The sequence below is a fragment of the Nymphaea colorata genome, chromosome 7, assembly GCF_008831285.2.
Source record: "Nymphaea colorata isolate Beijing-Zhang1983 chromosome 7, ASM883128v2, whole genome shotgun sequence".
In the NCBI taxonomy this organism is placed as follows: domain Eukaryota; kingdom Viridiplantae; phylum Streptophyta; class Magnoliopsida; order Nymphaeales; family Nymphaeaceae; genus Nymphaea; species Nymphaea colorata.
In genome coordinates, this window is record NC_045144.1 from 919,270 (window position 1) to 936,960 (window position 17,691).

The 17,691-nt window shown below is 39.3% G+C and overlaps 1 long non-coding RNA gene across 5 annotated transcripts; it reads right to left on the reverse strand.

Annotated features, from left to right (window-relative positions):
* Positions 1-1,008: 1,008 nt before the first annotated feature.
* On the reverse strand, positions 1,009-15,616 carry LOC116258089 (uncharacterized). 5 transcript variants are annotated; one of them, XR_007573762.1, is made up of 9 exons: positions 15,467-15,616; positions 15,172-15,315; positions 13,037-13,146; positions 12,873-12,935; positions 10,829-10,908; positions 10,393-10,539; positions 9,934-10,196; positions 7,445-9,849; positions 1,009-7,004 (listed from the first exon to the last, which is right to left on the reverse strand). It is a non-coding gene; the product is annotated as an uncharacterized LOC116258089 (long non-coding RNA). The 5 variants fall into 5 exon arrangements; XR_007573763.1 differs by lacking the exon at positions 9,934-10,196 and having other exon boundaries at positions 1,009-6,848; positions 6,938-7,004; positions 15,467-15,612; XR_007573761.1 differs by lacking the exon at positions 9,934-10,196 and having other exon boundaries at positions 1,010-6,767; positions 6,849-7,004; positions 15,467-15,612.
* Between the last annotated feature and the right edge of the window lie 2,075 nt (positions 15,617-17,691).

Sequence of the window (17,691 nt, forward strand, 5' to 3'; positions counted from 1 at the left end):
AGCAAGAGATCTAGTCGATTGCTCACATAAAATTCACGTTAATTTCTAAAAAACAAAAGAACTAGAGAAATATAAATGGACAAACAGCTCAACATTAAGGATTTACAAAAAATCAGCATTTAGATATAATGAGAGCATGATATTTTCAACGTTGAAGTATGTATGCAATCTACTAAGTCATGATGCCAAGCATCAAAGATAGCTGAACAATCAGAAGGCTAAGGACCGTGGACATGTTTCAATGTTAACTGTTAAGAGTGCACCTCATATCTTAACACAAAAGAGGGCAAACAGGTTAGGATTGGCATGGTACCATGCGTTAGAAATCTCTTTACTATGAACAGATTCCCTTGGCCAAGTTCATTGATGTTATCAAGGTATTCCTATATGATTGTCAGATGATATCATCGAAAAGAACAGATTGATTGATACAGAATAGGAACATCCAAAAACTTTGATCGTAAAACCTTTCTAGAGAACAGATGGAGAGGTTGCTGTCCGCACAGTACATGTCAACACAGTGCTATTCAACATTCTCAATCATAATCTTAAACAAGTTTGAAATATTTTTAATAATGTTTTAAGGGTAACATTTATGTATGTTAAAATGAAACCATTTTCATTGTCATTTAAATGACAAAAAGAAAAGGATGCAATTATAATGTACACAATTCTAAACACATACCGTTCGAAGCTCGCCACCAAGACCACTTCTCCACTTCTCCGATAAAAGCTACATTTTAGGTATTAGAAACTCCAAAAGCTATCAGCACATTTCCAGAAAACAGTATGAGAAAATAATCATTCGATCAGAATTCAGTGCCATCCATGGAAAGAGTAACAAGAGTTTTGCTCGTAACAAGATGATCAAGAAATACATACCTACTGCAAATAGCAGCTGCAATTGCAAGATCCCCAGCTGTCTCTGTCAACTTCATACCGCTAACAACATTCAAAAATGGCCTATGAAAGAAATTTCACGAAGTTGGCACATATTCTTCATGGCATGAATAATCAAATTTCTTTAAAGAGAATGCACAAATTAATTGATAGAAAGAATTAGAACATAATTAAAAACATTTATTGCAATTTGGTCCCAGAGCTTTTATAACTATTCTGAGAATCTGAACCAAATAACTTAGAAGAGTCCTTCCACCCGCACAGAAAAGCTCAAAAGGGTCGTCTAATGATGAGCTTTTGTGGACACCCAAATCAACTTTGAATTAATGAGTTCCATCAACTAGTACAGTTCTGACTTGAAAGACACAGTTCCATCTACTAGTGGAGTTTTGACTTAAAAGACATTTTAAGTTTCCAAAACTGGTTAGGATCTGTGGAACCAATGGTCTAGCCTAAAAATCAAGTATGGTCAAGGAGAGGTAAAAGCAAGCTTCATTAGAGCATCACTTTAACAGTATTCAGACAAGCCATTGGACAAGCTTTAACAAGGTAAAGCTGATTGTACAGCAAGTTTCAGGCCTCAAAGGAAGTTTGCTCCTAGAAAACCCATGGAAGTCAATATCTGCAGGCTATTACTGTCAGAAGATATGTCTCACACGGAGCTGTCAACATCATTTATCTTCTTGAATAATGAGATTAGCACATTAAGCAAGAAAAAGGAGTAGCACAACAACATTGAATTTCAAGTAGTTTGCTGTTTCTAAATTTTAACAGTACTGTTGAAGCATGTTAAATGGGTTTCAGGACCAGGTCTGGATCCATACCCGATCCATCGTGTAGCCCTTGTTGGGCCTTACTTAAGGCTTGTAACCCTAATTTTGAGTTGTTAATGAAATCTTAAGAGAGAGAGAGTCTGGTTGCTAGTGGGCTCCAGTTCCTCCTCGTCCGTGGTTTTTTTTTTCCTCTTGCTGAGGGTTTTTCCACGTTACATCGTGTTCATCGTATTCCTTTGTTCTTGATCCTCGTGTTCCTACATGGTATCAGAGTCGTGAAGTTCTGGCGTGTCTGATTCGCGTTTTTGTTTCTGTTGTGGCCGTGTGAGAGGAGGACTTGTGCCGGTACTGTTCATTGCCCATTGCCTGACGGTTCCAATCACGTGCCGTTACTATTCGCTGCCCGACGTTGGTCATCGCCTGACATCGTGGAGTTCCGGCGTCTCTTCCAGCGATGCACTCGACACTATTGGAGTTTGGCGATGCACTCGACGCCGTCTGGAGTTTCGGCGTCTCTCTATTCTGGTGACTCTCTGTTTCTGTCCTGCTTGCCGCTGTGAAGTTTTGTTGGACTCAGGCGAAGGTTGCTGTGCCCGACAGTGCACCTTCTGCGCCCGAGATTTTTTCTCTTCGCCCTTCGAAGAGCATCGCCCGAGACTGCCGCTGTCGCCTCTGCCAGTGCCTAACGTCACCACTCTGTGCTCTGTTCCTACCGCCACCACCTGACTGCATCGCCTGGAAACTCTGCTGCCACCGGCTGCCTCGCCCGACATTACTCCATCGCACGGCAGGTTGTTTCTGTTCAGCCCCTGGTTCTGCTATGGTGGAGTTCCTGTTTTTGGCCCATTTGTTCCCTTTTTGCTGTCCATGTTTTGCCGCTCTGTTTCTTTTTGCCCCCTTTGTAAGGCAGGTCTGCAATTATGGCAGCCTCTTCCTCGTTGACCATCAACACTGTTTAGAATGAAGCTGTGGCTTATAGAACCGAGAGTATTCCTCTTCAAGTCACTACCATTCGCCTTACTAAGGAAAATTATCTTAAGTGGGCTGCCGCCATCACCATGGGAATAGCTGGTCGAGGCCGTATTGCATATGTGAATGGGAGTAAGGTTGAACCTGCTGCGAACAGTATATAGCTTGGGATACTTGGTTTCTTGAGGACAACCAAGTCAAAAATTGGATTGTTAATTCAGTCTCGTCTGATATTTAATCTCTCATTCTTCGTAAGAAGACTGTGAGAGATATGTGGATCATGTTGGAACAAATGTATGCCAAGAAGAAGAGGAAGGTTCGTGTGTATCAACTGATGAAGGATGTGTATGCTCTCAGGCAAGGGAATGTCTCGGTCACAGATTTCTATGCAGCTCTAAAATCCAAATGGGAGGATCTTGACTACCATTCCAAGGCTACTTGGCACTGTCATGACAACCAGATGCAGTACGTTGCAAAAGAATGGGAGAATAGGATATTCCTGTTCTTAGTAGGGCTAAATGATGAATTTGAAAATATCAGGAGTCAGATTCTTAACTCTGAGGAATCCTTCAGTATCGAAGATGTCTACTCCCATGTTGAGGCTGAAGAACAGAGAAGACTTGTCCCCCTGGGGGAAGAGGGATCACATACCTTATAATGAGAGATCTGCACTTGTTAGTCCTGGTCTGGGTAGTGCTCCCAAACCTCTTCGTAGATGCACTCATTGCAAGAAGACTGGCCATACTGTGGATTTCCGTTGGGATCTTCATCCAGAAAAACGGGATAACAGGGTGAGATCTTCTAGTGGGAAGATGCCTGTGTCGGAGGATACCAACTCTAGTGGATGCAAGGCCTCCATTTCTGCTGAACAGCTTCGTGAACTGCAGCCTATTTGGGTCGGATCGATGTCAATCCGGCCGAGACATCATATGAAACGAAGGCTAATCATGCTCTTGCCATCGTAGGGGATATAGGTAACTCCTACTTGGGAGAATGGATTGTTGACACTGGTGCTACTCACCACATGACAGGTAACCCTAAATTGTTTCATGAGTATAAATTGGCTTCTGGTAGGAAACGAATTATCCCTCGCAGATGGTTCCTCTACCTTTGTGGCTGGAGAAGGGAGTCTGTCCTTGTTTGACAAATTTCATGTGCGAGGAGCATTACATGTCCCTCAGTTTCCCTTAAATCTCTTATCAGTTAGTAAACTTACTAAAGAGCTGAATTGTGACCTCATTTTCTCTATAAATCGTTGTGTTTTGCAGGACTTGGTGATAGGGAAGAGGATTGGGATTGGTTTGGCGTCTGATGGCTTATATCGTCTTCTCATACGAGTGGCCACGGCTCTTATGACAGTGATTAGCAAGACAGAAAAGTGAAGAGAAGATTGTCTTCAGTCCTTTTTGTATTGGCATGAATGCCTTCGGCATTAACCTTTTGGGATTTTAAAACAGTTGTTTTCCGATTTGTGTTCCACTATGAATTTGTCTTTGATTTCTTGTGATGTATGTCAGTTTGCCAAACATGTGAGGGCTTCGTACCCTATTTCTACTAGTTGTGTTAATGAAGTTTTTTCCTTGGTTTACTCTGAAGTGTGGGGGCCTTTGAGAATTCATACCCGTCAAGGGTTTCAATATTTTATTACTTTTATTGATGACTTCTCTAGGACCACCTTTGTGTACTTGTTAAAAGATCGCAGTGAGGTACTTTAAATCATAGAGACGTTCATTCTTCTTGTGCAAACTCAATATGGTGGAAATGTTAAAACTTTTCGATCAGATAATGCCCGTGAGTATATGTGTCAGTCAGTTGAGAATTTTCTTCGAAAAAGGGGGATTGTTCATAAGACGTCCTGTAGTTATACCCCCCCTCAAAACGAGGTGGCTGAGAGGAAGAACCGCCAGCTCCTTAATGTCACCATAGCCCTTTTGTTTCAGAGAAATCTTCCCAAACACTATTGGGGTGATGCAGTTCTTACTAGTGTGTACCTCATCAACCGCATGCCCAGTCGTGTACTGAATGGTCGGACTCCTCATTCCTTACTTCCGGGAAGTCGTCAACCTTTTCTTCTCCCCCCTCGTGTGTTTGGTTGTGTGTGTTTTATTCATGATCACAGTCCAAATGTTAAGAAACTTGACCCCCGGTCTATCAAGGGTGTGTTTGTTGGGTATTCTTCCACTCAGAAAGGGTATAGATGTCTTGATCCTACTACTGGTCGAGTTTATGTTACAAGGGATGTTACCTTTTTGGAACATGCATCTTACTTTTGTGAGAATACTCTTTAGGAGGAGAAGTCTGTGGTTAGGGAAGAGTATTCTCAGAGTCAAGAGATTCAATTTACAGACTTCTTGGATTACAAGAAAGAAGAACCTATCACAGTTGATTATGGGTATGAAAGGGAGAAAGGATGTTCAAAACCTCTCACAGTTGTTGATATGCCTGAGAAGGAGAAAGGGTGTAACACCGGGACTGAGAAGGAAGGCCTTCGTTTGTTTGGACAGGTCTACTCTAGACGAGGTGCTCGGACAGAGGAGGTGACTTGTGGTGCGAGGTCTAATTCCAATCCCAATGCCATTCCTTCCCTGGAAGACTCAAGATGAGGTTGAAAAAGAAAATGACGAGCTTCCCATTGCCCTGAGGAAGGGTGTGAGGTCAATCCACAAAAAATCTCAAACTTAATGAAAAATGAGAAGAAAATATAGAATCTTGATGGAAGAAAAATAAAAAAGAAGGGAAAAATCAAAATTAAAGAAAAAATTAAGTATCAAAATATAATTTTTTTTGTTTTAAAATACAGCCTATACAGCCGTACCTTTGTCACCTTATTCACATATCGACATGGATAGGTGGTAAGATCACATGTACTCATGTGACTTAAAACAAAAACATCGTATTTTAGATAATTTTCAGCGATTCCTTGTCATTAGATTTCTTTCCCTCCAAGTAATGTATAGTCACTATAGAGTATAAATATTGATTGGCCAAGCAACAGGTTGTCTTTTGACGAAACTCCATTTCTTGAATTGATAAACTGATTTCCAATGAACCTTCTGATAATTAAGCTTCTTCTGTGTGTAGTGTAAGACTGTAAGTTGTAACAAAAGCACATAAAGGAACAATTTGGTGAAATAAGAGCCCCTAGCTCTACTCACACAAGGATTTCATAATAAAACACTACAATACCACATACTATACTAGCAAATATTGCAAACACCATCATGCTTGATATGTTACAGACTTATGGGTTTAAGCTAAATATTTTTATTTAGGCGTTTAGGTCCAAGCAGCCTACACCAAGCTTTAAGCCATGTCTCACAGCATATCTGATATAAGGAGTTAGAGCAGCTCAGAAAAATAACAAAAAAAGGAAGAAGGAATGTGGACCCGATGAAGCACATTTACAAAACAAAACAGTCAGCAGATTATTTGAGGCAGAGATACACTTTGCACAGGTTAAGACTTAAGACATGCCTATCTGACCACAACAATTTGAATAGAGGAGGCCAGTTATGGCCTATGGGTAAGCAGTGCAGAAGCAGCAGAACCAACCTGGCCCAGGTCAACCATAACATTCTCCTCTTGCTTTGAACCTAACCACTTTAGCCCCTACTCCTTCCATGATTCACTCCCTCCTCCTTATGCTTCTCTCTCCCTCTCTCTCCGTCTCTCTCTCTCTCTCTCTCTCTCTCTCTCTCTCTCTCTCTCTCTCTCTCTCTCTCTGGAACAGTCCTGTCAGAGGCCTGTTCTCATCAGGCCTATATGTTCTACATATTCTCATCAGAGACAGTTACTAATGCAGGTCAGAGGCCTACCAGACAGCAGCTCATAACTATAGGTACCACAAATGATCTGACTAGAGGAAAAAGAAACATCTGCATTTGCAATTGAGTAGAAAAAAAAATCCACATTTGCAGTGCTAATCTATCGTTATTTGAGAAGAAAAAAAGTTGCATTGCATATGCAAATGGAACAAATAGGATGTATGTAAGATCCATGCACATGATCAAATATAGAACAGAAATCAAAACCTCTTCATAACCACGAAGAAAGGGCAATATAGTGAAGTAGCTACCCAAAGAGCAGAACCATCCGGACATCATGTTGTTCAATCACAGAAAAGAACTGTATCATGAAATTCACTCCTGTGAAAATGTATAAACGAAAATTTGAACCAGCACATTGATGAGGCATGTCCGAGAATACCTGCACCTCCAGGAGAAAGATCCGAGATCCATCAATAATGACAGAGATGGCTAAGCCTGCTAAAACTTCTGAATTACAATTATTCTCACTTAAGAAGATCTCATTTGGATTTGAAGCAGCTTGAAGACCAGACTGGGACATTTCAAATACCCCAAGCTGAGAAGGAAAAATGTTCTATTAACAGAACTTACAGTGGTGAAGATCTATGAACCATGATAATTTATCATCCACAAACAATTTTGAGCAGTCATATATAGAACCCTCAATAGCACATTTATGCACCGCATGTGCATTTGTAAGGGACACAGGTCAAACAGGTTACCCTCCATGCAAATGAAGCTACAGATTACCCTTTATGCACTGTAAGTCAACAGTTTCCATTTTGCCTATTTGACCAACACTTGACACGCTATTGTCATGAGGAAATGCCTCAGAGTACTGCCAACAGGCATTTATGGTATTCAAAAATTCAAACTCATAGGAAATGTCAATGTTTCATCAGGCCACATTTTTTAATCCTCAAAATCAATTAAAAACTTTCATTGATGCACCACAATGGTCAAATTTCATGTCTGAAGGGAGTCTTTTAGACCAACCTCATCGGTGGATCCAAAACGATTCTTTACAGACCACAACAAACGATGGGACATGTATCTCTCACCCTGTACCGAAAAAGAAAACCTATCATCAATGTCCAATCAGGAATAAAATTCAGCAGCACAAAAATTAAGAAAATACAAAAAGAATCAGGTAAATTTCTAAAAATAGGGAATTTACTCCCAAAAAAGGAGGCAAAGTTATTACTGTTGATAGGATCTTTAGAAACACATGAAACATTTATTCATGATTTTGAAAACACATTTCAAGAACAGCAACCGCAACCATGTGGGACACTAAAAGTAAAACAAAAGTGCTTTCGACTTTTATCAACCAAAAAGACACAACTAAATTAATGCTACAACAAGCCACATCAAAACTAAGGAATGACTCTCTAGACAACTATTATTTGATATATCAAGACAATAGGGACAATACTATACCATCATTGGCCGTTGACTTAGTGTAGAACGACTATTAGAGCCTAGAATTGCTCCAGGACTAATGGACCAAATTAACTCTACATATGAAGACTTCGGATTCCTCAAAGGCCAGTGCGCAATGTATGTATTATGAAGACTTCGGTCTGCTCAAAGGCCAATAGGCAATGTATGTATTCTATACAAGTGATGTGCCATCTATTTTTTGTAGCCGCAAGTGGTTACCACATATGAAAATTAACCAGCAAAGAGTATGCAGCACTTGCAGAACTGAGCAATGTGTTTGAGCCTGATGAACATAATGCCACATAGATAATGTCATGCTACTAAAACAGGAAAACCACTACCTGGTCAGTAGGCTAGAGCTAGTAAGATAATATTGAAGAATAGCAGCATCGCTCATGACCACTCTAATCCCTAAAACCTATGCTGCTATCTAGGAGTACCAAATGGTCTCTAAATGTATTCATCAATTTATCCCTGATACAAATAGTCAAGTAAAAATTAAAGCAACCATAAACAAAAGATGCATGAGAAACAACAGGAACCAGCAACACATTATGTACATGGACCCTTTCAAGAGAAAAATTGGTACTGAAAAAGGACTTGTTAAACTACAGTTAAAGTTCCAAGAAGCATATCCTAATTTTAGAGAAATAACTGAGAGACAACTGCAACAAGATAAATGAAGAAATAAAGATAATTTTATCACAAGAAAGAATATGAAACATGCAAGCAGCATCTGTACCATTTTCTTCCACTAGAACACCAAAGGAACATTATAACCTCCCAGGCTCCCACAACTTCCACATTACAAATCTCAATTGATGACAGAACTACTTTTCTTAGCTCGCAAATGTTGAAAGAATAACAGCAGGAAAATGCCCTCTTATTTGTTATCCATGTCATCCTTGATAGATGGACAAGAAGCACGCAGTAGAAACAACATAGAAAGTGAACAAATAGTTGGGACTCTGACACTATGGATTATCAGATGGACCAGCAACACAATAAGGCCAAGTGCATGGAACTCAAGAAACGAATACATGACACCTAAATAGGACAATTAAAGTGTATACACAAAATAACCAATTAACAACTAATAAACTATGATTCTATCAATACTTCAACAAAAAGGAAAGAAAATTGTTCGATCGCTTCATGCACAGTTGAGTCATATTAACTCGGGTGCAACAACTTTTCTGGAGAGTCCATGTAACTTTGACTTAGGAAAAAGAAAAATGAGCAAATCAAATATAATAGTGTTAGAATATCTTGTGTAAGGGAACCGGGTCTGGATATGGACCCAGTCCCATGGGCACGAGAACCGAGAGTGGCTCGGTACCCTAGGTGGGTTTCCCCCTTATAATCCCACTTAGTGTTGTTTTGTTGGGCTTTTTGGCCAGCCCTCATTTCTAACGGAAATGAAAGAGGGAGATGCTTGTACCTTGGCTGCCAATGAGCACTTTTCCAATCAAGTCTTAATCAGTGTTATAAAAATCTCACTGTGAATCAAATTGGTTAGGGTGCCCATTTGGTGAATTGGCTGATTCAAAGACTCAATCAGTTGGGCTTAGAAACAAATATTATCTACTTTTGTCAAAAAATAAATAATATATGAATAAGAAAAATCTTAAAAGACTTGAGAAAATAACAAAAAAGTGATAAATGGCAAGTCTACATCCACCATAGTTTGCCAGCAATTTGATCCATAGCTACAATTCATAATCTGTTTCTCTTTTGATCAAGATGAAGGCCAAACAGTCCCTAATATCTGGCATCTTCTGTTGCAGCATCATTAAAGTGGTCACTGGTCATGACAAATAGACCATTCACAGATGCTCACAGCAGAAAGAAAATAGGAGCAAAATGGAAAGTTGTGCTTATGGCAATTTTCAAAAGCAGCCTTCAGTGTTCAGGAGATGAGGAGTCCCCCCCTGGAAAAGAGAAGTTGTGGCAATCAACTGCATGGACAAAAAACTTGCATAAGTAACTCTCCCTATGAGGCACATATCATTTGTAAGAACAAACAAGAATTTGCTTCATACATCCTATATGGAGAATATGGTCTCTTCTACTTTAAGTCACTTTCTCATGTTTCTTCAATTTCTTCATTTTCCTTCATAATTAGATTTGCAGGTGTACAGGGAAAAAAATTTGTTATAATACAAGGGTTTTCATACAAGAACTTGCCAAAGTCCAGCTTGAACCCATATGACTGCAAACCTTCTACATCAAATGTGTGAAATATTTTGGAGGAAAAAATAATTCATAGCCACACCATAATTGTGGTAATCTATAAAGCAATTGCCTGTTCCACAAAAAAAGTCAAAAACAAACTGAAATTAGAACATAGTAACATAGTAGCATTAAAATCCTATATCTAGTTGAACCCTTACTATCTTGGAGAAGTTCAACAATGACATCAAAAGACAGTGGACACTTCTGTCAAGTACCAACAAGAACAAACGAGAACATCCTTTTCAGTGACAATGAAGCTCACATACCTCCTTTCTTTAATCGTTATTGACATCCCAAGCTGTGGAGGTGGCACCTTTAGTTGAACTTGATACGAGCATCAGATGAAAATTGGTTTGGAAGAAGACAGAGCTTTACATGCTTGCATATCAGTGAGTACAATGCAAATGTCCCACCTGCAATAAAATTGAGCAACCAAAGGCAAGTCCTGCAATTAGATCTCATAACTAAGATTTAGCTATGAGGACAAAAAGAAAGCATGCTTTTAACTGTATGAATTGACATGTTAGCTCTGAAAATAAAAACACAATATATGCACATTTGAACAGTGGGCCCATAAGCCACAGTTTCCCCAATGCTGAATACTGCCCTCATTTATGGATAAACAAAACACATATTAGTCAAAATATGATAAATATCCATAACACTCAACTAACATGACACAAGAAGAAACTGAATACTAACCTGGTCTGAAACCATAAAGGACCCAACTGTCGAAGCAAAGGCACGGGTGGGTAGTTGGTGGCGATGAAGAATAATTCCACCTCATTTTGCAAAACCATGTATTGCAAGCCAAGACAAATATTAGATGAAGCCAAGAACAAAATTCATGCAACTTCAAAGGATAGAACTTTTCAAAAACGTCACAGTTCAAAATTGACCAGTTCTTTTGAAAACAGATAAGAGATCTTCCATGATAGCCTCAACCCTAAGTCTAGGTTATGTCTTTGAAAAACAGGATAAAGACATTTCAACGGGTTGAAGACACTCGGTTAAGATGGAATTATGGGTCAGGTTCCCAAATGATGTGCCTCTCCTAAGACAAAGGAAAAGATGGACAAATTGTCACATTCAGCACAAGTGAACTAGGTTTGAAGAGTTCCATCTATTCCATGAATGGACTAGTAGTTTGTTAATGAAATGGCAAACACCTTTCAAGACCAAAGGGGATTGGTTAGTTCCTCGTATGGCAAGAAAACCTCCAAATATAACCAAAGATGTCAAATTTTGACTTTGAAATAGTTCAAAATTATCACTTTAACTCATAAGCTTGAGTGCTCGTGTTGTGCAAGTAATATGTCATTCACTTATCCATAGTACCATACAAGGATTTGGATTCATTTTGCATCAATGTCGTCGAACCTCTAGAAGGGATATCTTTCAATTTCCAAAATGTGACCACAAAGGAATCATCCTCGACATCTTAGCTAATAAAAAAAAGGAGCAGATATTGACCCCAAATTCGCACATCCACAAAAGATCGTTACATTCAATTCCTACGAGTTCAAACTTCATGTCTTTCATCTCTTGGCAGGCACCTTTTGTTTTTGTTTTTTCTTAGTTTTTTTGTTTTTCTTTCTTTTGCATTTAGCTTTTTGCTTTTTTTTTTCTTTGATTTTTTTTTTCAGGCCGACCTTCACCTTCAAGGGAATACCTCACCACCTCAAAGGTTACTACGAAGCTCCACCGCTTTGGTTGTTATGTGTAGCTTTGTCAGATGTCCAACCCGCTTCACCTTATGGGTTTTCGACGAGGCAAAGGTTCGTAAGTCATTATTTTCGTGAAATAGACATAAATCAGCTTTATGCCTACCCGGTACTCTTGATTACTGACTCAGAGGAACAACTACACAAGCCCTGAGCCCATCTCTCAACACTCATTTTGCTACCTGCCAAGATCTTACAGAGCATTGTGGCTTCTCTCTCAGTATATATTCATGTTAAATCCTTGCAAATGTTTGAACACCAGAGTCAATAGCATTTCCTAGTCTTAACTTTCTCAGCTTCATAGGAGTTTTCCTTACTGTTCAGATCCAGGATTTTTTCAGCTTTCCTCTTCCATTGCTTGACAACAAAGACATGAAAGTTTCTCCTACTCGAGAAGATACTAAGAGTAAAGCAAAGACATATCATTATGAGCGAAGACATTTTTAAAATGTTTTTAAACAAAATTAAATTTTTTTTTACTTTACAACTGTTCTTGACATCAAATGGTATATCACGAGGAGGCATGAACTCTACTCTCTAAAGAGATGGGTGAATGCAAAACAAGATGGGTAGACTGAGTAAGAGGCAGACTTTTCGACTTCTGACAGGTTCACAAATCTGGGTTAAAAAGACATTATATTGTAAAGAACCGATATGAAAACTAAGGATTTTTTTACCCTACAGAAGTAGAGGATTTTAGAAAACCAAAATTCAGAATTATTGAACAATTTTGGTATTTTTTTATTCTTCCCAATTTCTGTACAAAGTAGAACAAAATAAAAGTTCTCAAAAACAATTTTTCCTAATTAAACTATTAAAGGTCAGTAAAAAACCCACAAATTTCAGAAAACTATAATCACATGCAAGAATATCAAAACACAAAATGCTTGCACCAAAGATGAATATACAACACTCAAGCACACAGGGCACAAATAATACAAATAAAAAGAAGAAATCACACTATGTTATTCTATAGAATTTATAGAAAACAGATTTCCTCTTCAAAGAACAGAGTAACTCACTTCTTGTAATGGACCATCAACCTTCATCGTATTCCCAAAGGTTACCTTGACAATTAATTGGTGCTGCATTAAGGGGAAACATTTTTTGACAATAAGACTGTCTTAGACAAGTGCAGTCCACCAATTAAGAAGGAAAGAAAGAAAAAAAGGAAAAAAATGCATACCCGATAACGACTGCTAAAGCCTGTCTACAACAATGCTCTGCCTCATTGAGCCTTCCCTTTCTCACAACAAATTTGACCCGCCATCAGCAGAATTAGGTCACAAGTCATAACTGCAAATACAAGAAAAGTAGAATTATAGGAAAGATCTAAGCAATATTTAGAACTAGTCAAGAATAGGGGAAGAAACCATACGATTTGAAAGCCAAAAATGTCATTAATGCTAGGAAGTACAATAGACAGGCCCAATTATAACTAAACAGATGAAGGTATTTAGCAGCCAACAAAGAAAAGCGACAACGTAGGAAAGTCCGATATTCATATAACATCCAAGTTGTAAGGAGACCCTTTTCCAAAGCACGCTAGTTCATAGCTAGAAGGTGTCGCTGTGACCAATAGGTCACAGGCTGACAGCAACAATTTTGATAGCGAGATGATCACATCTGCTATAATGCATTGACTTTAACAATATGCAGCCTTTTTTATTTTGATACTTTGATCATACAAGCCAATAGTATTTTACTGTATTTATGTTAACATTTAAATATAAAAACGGCTTTCTAATTAAAATTTCAAAATTCTTAAAAGAGCATCCAACAAATCGTAATACCGCAAAACTAATGCATTAGAATGAGATCCAGGAGCAAAGACTGAAAAACCATCCATACTGATTGAAACTGAATGCAAATCAGTGACGGAGCCACATATGAACTGCCCACATCAGCCCTTCAATGTTTCTTTATTTTCACATTAACATATTCAAACATTTGTATGTATGAATGTATGTATATGTACATATATATATATAAGTGCCCTTTCGGATATGAAAATCTGCTACTGGAGCAAATGCTAGTGATTGAGCCTTTCCAGTACCTAACAATGGAGTCACAGTAGAGAAACGCTGTGAGAAGAGATCTGTGGGTCAATAGCTTTTTATATTTTAAAAAAAAAATTGTGATCAATTGGTGGGGTTTCAGTATTTAAAGATTAAGAGAGACAATTTAATAATCATTAAAGGGAAGAGGAGCAGAAAGAAGACAACAAGGAATCATCTTTCTATCATCAGTTTAACCATATTTACTGCTTCAATGAGGTCTCTAATAAAAGAAAGGAGCTTAAGGGCACAAAAAGAGAGATCCCCTATGTGGGGGAGACTGCCGGTTAGATGCCGTCGTTGATCTGTACGGTGGACAGATATCTACTGGTCTCTAGTACGGTTCCAAACAAAGAAGACATGATATAGGGCATTAACTGGCTCTGCTACCAATTGTTTGTTGAAAGAATCTAGATTCACAAGCACAAGTTCACACGTAGATATAAACCGGTCAGATGCTTATCGGTTCTTGTCATGATACACAACGAGAGAAGAATGAAGAATGAAGAATGAAGAATGAAGATGGATAATCACTTTGGCTAACGGCTACCATCAATGGACACGAACACAGGTGCTTAACATTGAAGGTGAGCAGGGACTGATCCTCAAAAATTTTTCAACTATTGAAACCGCTCTGGCTCTTGAATGGGTGCGAAATAAAGAGGTGCATGGTGAAGAAGTTTGGGAATGAAGGGACACAACCAGTGAAGCCTTCAGCGCACGTTCTCCAACAAAATTAACAATCCTCATAATTCAGTTACCTATTAGTATATGAAACTTGTCCAACTTGGCAAATCCTATGTGGGGTTCAAAGTGAAGGGAGCCAAGAGCTCTATGATATGATATGACATGTTTTAATACGAAGGAAATGGAAGTGGGCAGACTTAAAAGAGGAGAGGGTTTGGAAAGAGGAGGGCAGCCGGATGCATAGCTGGGTCTGCCTCTGCAAATCGGCGATTTGTCTGAATCTCAAGGAGAACCCTTACCGTCCTGTGTGAGCAAGCTAATGAGGATAGTGATCACAATGTTCCTCAAATACAGAAAAGGCAACAAAGATCCAATAAATTTTGGCCACCGTATGATATTCAATGACTCAATCAGTTGGGCTTAGAAACAAATATCATCTACTTTTTCAAAGATAAAGCATATCTCAAACGACCCGGGTGAAGAAGACGACTAGGGCTGCGATTTGGGGAAAGGCAGACAGGAAACACAGGAAGACGTGAGAATGAAACGGATAGAAAGAGGCAAGCCTGCGCCTTACCTCGACAGAGATGCGGAAGAGGAGCTGATGCAGACATGCGCTACGAGAATGAGCAGCTGCATTGCGGGAGAGCTTCTGCGAGAGGAAGAGGAGCCTTCTCCACGAGCAAAGACTCTGCCCTAACGGGCAGCAATTCTGTCCGCACTGAAGAAGGAAAGACATGGGTAGGGCTCGATAAACCTACCCTCTCGACAAACTTTCAAAATTGACCGAAATATTTTGGAGAAACACTTTAGTTTTAAAAATTTCATAAACTGCCTTTCTGAAGAGTTGCAGGCATAACAGCGGGACTCACCGTCAAACTGTCTGAACAGAGGGAGAGGCAGCCTAGTTCAACGCCCTCGGTCTTTCAGAATGGTTCCGTGGAACATCAACCTGTCGCGGGAGATGGGCTGCACTCAGAGTTCAGAGTTTGTTGAATCAATTGTTCGTTTACTTTTTGAATAGATAATATATTTGGCAATTCATGGCCGATTCTGTTGAATCGATGAATCCCCACAGTTCACTACTTCATTTGTTATACCTTTCAATTTTTAACAATACTACAATAAGGTCAACAGCCCAACATCTACTCTGTCTCCACTCTATTGGCAGCAATAGTGAGAATCTTAATCCGATATTTCGATGGGGACGCATATTAGAGTAGAAAGCATTGATAATTAAGTGAAGGGGCTGATGGGTGAAAGTAGAAGCGAAGGAAGATGAATTGACTGATATTAACTAGAATACGCTTTAATCCAAGGAACCATAGTTCTTGCTTACGGATTTATGCTTCACACGTAAAACTTGGTGTATGTTTCTCAACCCCGCCTCAAAAAGGCAAAGCAGTGCCCTGTTCTTCCACGTCTCAGATAAAGTTGACCGTCTTCCGAAAAAATGGCTGACATTTTGTAGAATCTAAAAGTGGTGTTGATCGCAATCACCTGCTGGCTATTGAGGAAAATACCCTTCACTAGAAGCCCCATCAGTGGGACCAAACTTTTCTTTCATCCCAATCACCGCCATCAGTAGCATTCCAATGCTATGAAACATCAGTTTTATGTGAGACATGCTTGGAATTCCCATAAAATAATTCGGGAGCAATATAACCGATTGTGCCTTTGCCTTCTGTAATAGTTACACTGTTTCTCTCCTTACAAAATGATTTTGCTAGGCCAAAAATCAGAAATCTTTGGTGTAAAGTCACTGTTTAGAAGAATGTTATGTGGCTTGATGTCAAAGTGGATGATTCTTCGGTCACAGCCTTGCTGTAGATACTCAATTCCCCTGGCAGTGTCTAGTGCTATATCGTATAGCCTTTCCCTCAACAAGCAATGGCCTGCAACTGTGGTGTCAGTAAACTTCTCAAGTGAACCATTTTCCATGAAGTCGTAAACAAGTGCTCTTCAAGACCCTTCGACGCAAAAGCCAAGAAGGCGAACCACATTGACATGGTGAATCATACCGATGGTGGCAACTTCAATACAAAATTCTTCCCCATCATTATATGATTTTTCCATAAGCTTTACAGCCACCAGTGTGCCATTGGTCAACCTTTATAGACATTCCCAAGGCCACCCTGCCCAAGTTGACATTTGAACTTACTTGTCATTCTGATTATGTCGTTGTATGTGTACCTAGTGGTTGTGAGACTTCTCAACTTTTGTTGGTGTACGGAATGACAAGCATCCATTTTCTGTAGGAGACCTTGAACAAGAAATCCGAAGGGATCGACTAATGAAAACAATAAACATGCTGTCAGAAGGCTGCCGACTGCTGCTAGACAACCTGCTGAAATCAAACTGAATATTACACTCTTGGTGGCAGCACTCGAGGGTAGTTAAACTTTCGATCATTTAGGGCTGCCCTTCGTACCAATGTATGAAGGTAACGATGCCTGAAAACCAATTTTTTTGCTGGGATAAGTGCCAAATCGGCGAACACAGCATGGTTAATTTGCTAACCAACGATCATGGGCAAAGTTAGGGAGACTGGGTAAGGTCCTTTAAACACCAAGACTCGTGTGATATCGTTGATCTGTTGCATCTGCATGACGTTGTATGGTTTTGATATTTCTTGAGCTTCCTGCATATAAAAGTAAAGATATGTTAAAAGTATTCAATGGATAGCCAACATGACAACCAATTACGAGGATTAGGTATAGAGGCCGGCTTTCATTAAATGTCAAAAAAGTAGTATTACTAAGTGAATGCCAGAATTAAGAGGAGCGTTGGGATATACAGTTGAAGGGCAAAAGAATAGTGATCTTTTCCAATTATTGTTCTGATGTTGGTCGAGGGCACCAAAATGAAATTAAGAATAGAACATATATAGAATTTATGGGTCTGGCCATTCAATATGGCCGACCGTGCAGAGTGCGCTGCGGATGCCAGTCATTTTCCCAAAGCTGGCATTACAAATGATACGAGATTGTGCATATTTACATGCGCGAGAAATGGACGTCCAACAAGTTTATCAAACATTGATTTTGATTAATTTCTTTAGACTTGCCAATCGGCACATATACTTTCAAGCTCGTTG